Below are 6,821 nucleotides of genomic sequence, written 5' to 3' on the forward strand. Positions count from 1 at the left end.
CACCACAGACTAGTACATGTCCCTGGGCCTGGAAATTGTTGATCTCCCCTTACAGGATGGAGAAGCTGTCATCGTTAAAGTATGGGGATTCTATTGGGGGGGGGTGTAAGTAGCACAAATGAGGCCATTTTTCTCTGTTGAGCTAATTTCCTCATTAATTTCTAGGCGGATGTAAAATGTTTCTATTTTGACTCTTTTAATAGTGGGTTAGGTCTGCTCTATACCAAATTGGCATACCCCCTGAGTCTCTTCCCTGTTTCACACCTGGTAGTTTGGTAGATGGGACTACCAGCTCTCTGTAACCTACAGGGCAACAGGGCAACCTCCACTATACCATGTTTCTTGTTGGATGACAATGTCTGTATTTCCAATTTCTTTGATGAAGTCTGAGTTCCTACTCTTTAGGCCAAAGGCAGATGACCTCACACACTGTATAGTAAAAGTGTTGTGTTCCATAGTGTCTAGTGTTGTTTTCGTGTGGTTTAGGCTAGGACCATGATAGTAGGTGTGGTCGCAGGATAGGGCTTGAGCCTGTTGCTCTGCTCACGGCCTGGGCATAGCTTTTTCTCTCTCTCTCTCTCGCTCTCTTTAAGAGGTGACAAGATGTCACTGTGCTGTCAGCTCCCAGGATGTGCTACACAGGGGTGGACTGGGAGAGGTTGTACTATGTCTCAGGTCAAAGTGTCACCAGGACCTGTTGTTCCTTCAGATGAAAACTTCCACCTCTTTCTGTCACAATTTTTATTCTCTCTCTCTCTTTCTGTCACAATTTTTATTCTCTCTCTCTTTCTGTCACAATTTTTATTCTCTCTCTCTCTCTCTCTTCCGCTCCTCACTCTCTTTCTCTCCCCCCTCCCCCTATCTCTCTCTCTCTCTCTCTCTCTCTCTCTCTCTCTCTCTCTCTCTCTCTCTCTCTCTCTCTCTCTCTCTCTCTCTCTCCTTCACGCTGTAGCAATCTGTGCCATATAACTGGCAACAAATGGGGGGAAATATTTTAATCAGAAATAGATGTCCTAGAAGAAAATCTGAAAAATATATATTAAATATCTAAAAGTATGAAATGTCTGTTATTAATTTTAATGCCTTTTAAATATCTTAAAGATGTATTTTCTTTATCAAAAGGAACCGTCTACAGAAAGGGAATCTTCTGAAAGAGCCAAAACTTATTTCATATCCAAAGATATTTTGTTCTGGAAAGATTGTCACAAGCTTTTGAGCAGCCCTCTTTGCATGCCTTTGACACAACCCTCTGAAGACTTCAAATGAGAATAGGAGGGAAGAATGAATAGTTTAAATCAGTAATAAGGTTTAAAAGGGGTGAGATTTGTTTCATGTGTTTGAGTGCACAGTTGTTCATTGTATTTTGATGTTCAGTTTGAATATATGTGTGCATTTTTACGATTCTATCAGATAGATGCTGAGACGTGCTTATTTGACAGTCCTGTCCTCTGTTGGAGTGTCTGGCTATCAGAGACCAGTCTTCCTCCCTACAGTATCTGTGCTCAGCTATTTCCATTGATTAAGAGCCTCAATAACATAACATATATGAAACTAAACAAATCTGTCTTCTCATTCCTAGTCTTAGCCTTATACATATTCTCCTTATTCTTGTACTTTATCCTATTCCTATGAGTAAGGAAACAGGGGGTAGAGTGCAGTAGGCTATGTGTGTGTGACAGAGAGAGCCGTACTGAGAGACACACTGAGAGACTGTGTAAAGGGATACAGTATACGCTGAGTATGTCAAACATTAGGAACACCTTTCTAATATGGAACACCTTCCTGATATTGAGTTGCCCCAACCCCTCTATAAGGTGTCGAAAGCGTTCCACAGGGATGCTGGCCCATGTCGACTCCAATGCTTGCCATAGTTGTGTCAAGTTGGCTGGATGTCCTTTCCTTGTGGTGGTAGACCATTCTTGATACACACCGGAAATTGTTGTGTATGTAAATCCCAGCAGCGTTGCAGTTCTTGACACCACCCGGTGTGCTTGGCACCTACTACTATACCTCGTTCAAAGGCACTTACATTTTTAGTCTTGCCCATTCACCCTCTGAATGGCACACGTACACAATCCATGTCTCAATTGTCTCAAAGCTTAAAAATCCTTCCTTAACCTGTCTCTTCCTCTTCATCTACACCGATTGAAGTGGACTTAATAGGTGACGTCAATAAGGGATCATATCTTTGAATTGAACAGAATGAGAATAAACAGCAGGAAAGACAGCGAGAGGAGTGTTGCAGAAGGAGACAGAGAAGTAGAAGGAAAAGGAAAATGAGGAGAATAGTGGTGGGACTGCCTGGGCTCTGTTAGGTACTTCTGTATGGAAAGCTAGCGCAGCAATCTGTAAGCACTCACAGTAGAGAGAGAGGATCACTGCAGGTCAGTTGTGAGCCCTGCAGACAATCCATCTCAGCCACTTTCAACTGTTTAACACACCACACATAAAGAACTCCCCAAAAAGTACATTTCAAATCAAATCAAATTGTATTTGTCACATGCGCCGAATACAACAGATGTAGACCTTACAGTGAAATGCTTACTTATAAACCCTTAACCAACGATGCTGTTTTAAGAAAAATAAGTGTTAAGAAAAAATATAGATAATCAAAAAATAAAAATAACAAATAATTAAAGAGCAGCAGTAAAATAACAATAGTGAGGCTATATACAGGGGGGTACCAGTACAGAGTCAATGTGCGGGGGCACAGGTTAGTCGAGGTAATTGAGGTAATAAACTGTCTATGACATTTCCCTCCTCTTCCTCCTTTCTCTCTGTCTGTTTTGTCTTTATAGAGAACTTGAGTAAAGCCAGCGTGATTACAGCGTGTTCTTGTTTTTCCTGCTCCTACTGTGTTGGCAGACTGAAACTCAGATAGATGGACTTGGCAGACAGATACCCAGACAGGCTGCTAACGTTAAGAGGCCCTGTGCCAACCACATAAAGACGGTACACACAGACATTAAATTCTCTGTTTTACTCTTGACTCATTACTTCATTTTCTCTCTCTATCCGTCTCTCTCTCTCTGACTGCTGAATCTAAACACCCTGATATGTAGGTTCCCAAATGGGCCTGTGTTCATCCTAACTGACAGTCAACCATTTGGATATACAGTATGTTCAAAGGACAAATCATCATCGGCTAATTAACAATTATTAACTGTACTGCTGTGAAAGAAGACAAATTATCATAAATTGCTGCCTAATTAAAATGTGATTGCTGGCTTAATAGTTATAAATCATTCATTTTTAACGCCGTTATCACACGCGGATGGGACCAATCCAACAAAAAGCCTATTAGGCAGAAATGGATTCAGTGGTTTCTTTCAACATACCCCCACTGCCTGCCTGCCCCCCTCCCAGTGAAGTCATTACCAGTAATTACTCTACTTAGCACATTGGCTTTATCCATAGATATTAAGGAACAATTAAACTCTACTGTACAAGCTAGCAAGCTTCATGCATTTTATTTAAACTATTATGAATATCAAGTGTCTCCAATCTCCCCCACCCCAAACCCCCATCTCTCACGTACCAACATGACACATGAGAGCCTCACATGCTCTCCACGTGTATGTTGTGAGGTTGTGTGCTCTGTGGCTCCTGTTGCTGTGTTCTCTTTATCGCTTTCCTTTCCCTTCAATCCTTCCTCCTCGCTGTAACAAGCTGACTCTAGGGGTGTAGGGGTGAGTAGGGGTGAGAGCAGGGAGTTGAGAGGGGTATTGTTTAGAGTTGTATCGGTCTGACATCTTGGTAAACGGGAAGCGTGCACTCTCATCCATATTCCAGCACCTTGGCGGAGGCGTTTGACCAGTGTTGCAGGGCCAGGAACCAGGATATGAAATATTAAAAGGGTAAAGTAGAGGCTGGATTATCCTGGGGCCCTGGACAATTAACCAGCACTGCTTGTGTGAATATTTGTTTACTGGCTGAATCCCCATCTAGCCCCTCACCCTCTACCTCCACTGGTTTCACACACCAACGTGCTGAAGAGACAGGCAGGGAGTTTCAGAAAAAACACACATTCTCTCACGTCCAAGATGTGTGTTTGGTATGAGCCTCCATGTGTTTGAGTGCACAGTTATTCATTGTTTGAATGTATGTGTGCATTTTTGTGATTCTATATTGACTAATCCCAGTTAGTAAGCATCCAGTTAGTAAGCATTAGTCTAAGTAATAAACAGGGCCATGGGAGTTGAAATAGGGTGGGATAGGGGTAAGGGTGTTGGACAAGGCTGCAACACTTAATGAAGCAGCAGGTATATTAAAACATGGCTTATCATCGACATCGCCACAGGGTCAATCTCTCTGATCATATCTTATCCTCCCACCATGCTCTCTAGAACATCACAGAGGGTGGGCTGTGCTCACTGCCAACTATATGGCAGCTAGGATGAAGGGATGGAGGGATGGATTGTGGGTGGTGAGAAAAATAGAGATGTAAAGAGAGAGCGAGAGAGAAAGAGGGAGAGAACACGGAACAGCGTGTCCTGCTGTGTGGTTGGCCGGCGTGTTCCAAGAGGGGCTCAGAGATATATCAGATTGCAGTTAGCTGCAGTTCACAAGAGCCATCCGCACTGGTGACATGGCCCTCACACCTTCCCTCAGCCCCCCTCCCTCCACCTCCTGCTTGGTCGCAGCCCCGGGGAGCAGGTAATGAGATGGCTCTCTATCTGGCCCCTCCATCTCCCCTCTCCTTCAGGGGGGCAGCCTGATGCTGAGGGCCAATGGGGGGCCTGTTGACACCCAGGGCAGGCGCTTGGCCCATTTGGCTGTGGCCTACGGCCTTCAACCATGTTTGACTTGGACTGGGTGCTGAGTGTGCCCCTCCAGACTGCTCTAGGGATGGAGATAATGACATGTGTGTGCAGAGCACTGGGCGCTGTATGTGTTTGCCTCGGTAAAAAAGTATGATGAAGACCACATGGGAATATGTTTCTTAGGTTTCTTAGCACATGTTGGTATTATTGAGTGTTGTTAAATCTCCTATGCTCAGAGGGTCCCATCAGCCAGGGATACAGGGCTAGATTAATTCCACAGGCCTGAGATAATGTTGGACCTAGTGCAGGATATGGAGAGGGATTTAAGTCCTCAAACTTTAAGTACACGTCTGCATCCTATTGGGCTTCATTTCTCCCCAGACGCACTCAAAAAGAGTGAAAAACAAATACCAGAGTGAAGGATGACAATTCTCTAAGAAAACAACAAGGGAAAACATTGAGGCTCCAGCTGGAATACTCTGGCTCTCCAGCTGAAATTCCATGGAGTGAGCTGTGCTGCAGTGTAACCTGCTGTTGGCGTTAGTTAACCCGCTAGCTGCTTGGGGCCTGAGACGGACAGCCTCATTCCCAGCAGCCCAGCGGGAGTGAGGGGATGAGGTAAATACTGTCTCCTGTCCTGTGGGGTTTATACCCAGGTCCTATCAGGCCAAACACTCCTCAGGGAAGAGGAGGAGGAGGAGGAAGAGGAGGGTACTGGCAGTGTGGGGAGAAGCACCAGGGCCCACAATCCATTCCTTGGTGTTAAAGAATGACTCACTTGCATAACTAATTTTAAATAACATGCAAAAGCAAATAAATCCTAACTAAACGTTGTCTTGTTGCTCAGAGGTTGACTGTGCATACTCCCATACAGAACATTGTGCAGGGGTTGCAGATCCAGGTTTTAATTGCACCAGGAAGTTATTTAAGAGAGATACAAGTGGAGGGAAAAGTCCCAGTATTTCTATAGTTACCACATTCATTACGGTGGGGCAAGCCTAGATTTGGTGTGAGGCAGGCAGCTGGTGAAATGGCCCATCTGTCACCAAGAGGAATGGTAGTGCCATCATCATCTGTACTGTGGAATCACAGGCAGTCGCTCTATAACATACACTTCTATATGGAGGTTATTTTACATTCTGCTGAGTAGCTCTAGAAAAATAAAAGCTAAATCTTAGCTGTCGCCATCCTCCTCTGCAACACTACCTCCTGCATGGTCACACCTACTGCAGAAAGAACAGAAGCGAAATTCTATATCATATTAAATATCATATATGCTATGAGTTAGATATATGTAAATTAATGCACTGTGTGTGTGTACTTTTGTGTTTGTTTGTATGCGCATGTGTGTGCCTGTTTGTTTCTTTGTGTGTGTGCATGTGACGTGCTGAAACATAATATGTATGTGATGGCTTAGTGTGTGAGCAGACAGTAATGAGGCAGACAACAGAGTCAGCCAAACCCTGAGGATTTGAAGGGCAGACAGAGGAGAGAGAGAGAGAGAGAGAGAGAGAGAGAGAGAGAGAGAGGGACCAACGTTAAGAACGATAGAGGGTAGAAATGGGAATGGAAATGAATGTGGCCCTCTGTAGCTCAGTTGGTAGAGCATGGCTCCTGCAACGCCAGGATAGTGGTGTACCCGTACGTGAAAAAAATATATGCACGCATGATTGTAAGTCGCTTTGGATATAAGTGTCTGCTAAATGGCATATATTAATGTGAGGAAAAGGGGAGAGGGAAAAAGCTAGGCAAAGACGAGAGCAAGAGAAGGAACAGGAGAGAGGAAAGACAGAGGGGCTAGAGAAATAAAGGGGTGAGGTGGAGGTATGTATTTGCATTATTTAATCAGGACTTGTTTGAGTTGGAGGTGGAAAACAAAGAAGGGAAAGGAGAAAGGAGAGGGTAGAGGGTAGAGGGGAGAAGGGAGAGGGTAGAGGGGAGAGGGGAGAAGGGAGAGGGTAGAGGGTAGAGGGGAGAAGGGAGAGGGTAGAGGGGAGAGGGGAGAAGGGAGAGGGGGGGGGTAGAGGGGAGAGGGGAGAGGGGAGAGGGTAGAGGGTA

This window comes from Salmo trutta, chromosome 27 (assembly GCF_901001165.1).
Source record: "Salmo trutta chromosome 27, fSalTru1.1, whole genome shotgun sequence".
NCBI lineage: Eukaryota > Metazoa > Chordata > Actinopteri > Salmoniformes > Salmonidae > Salmo > Salmo trutta.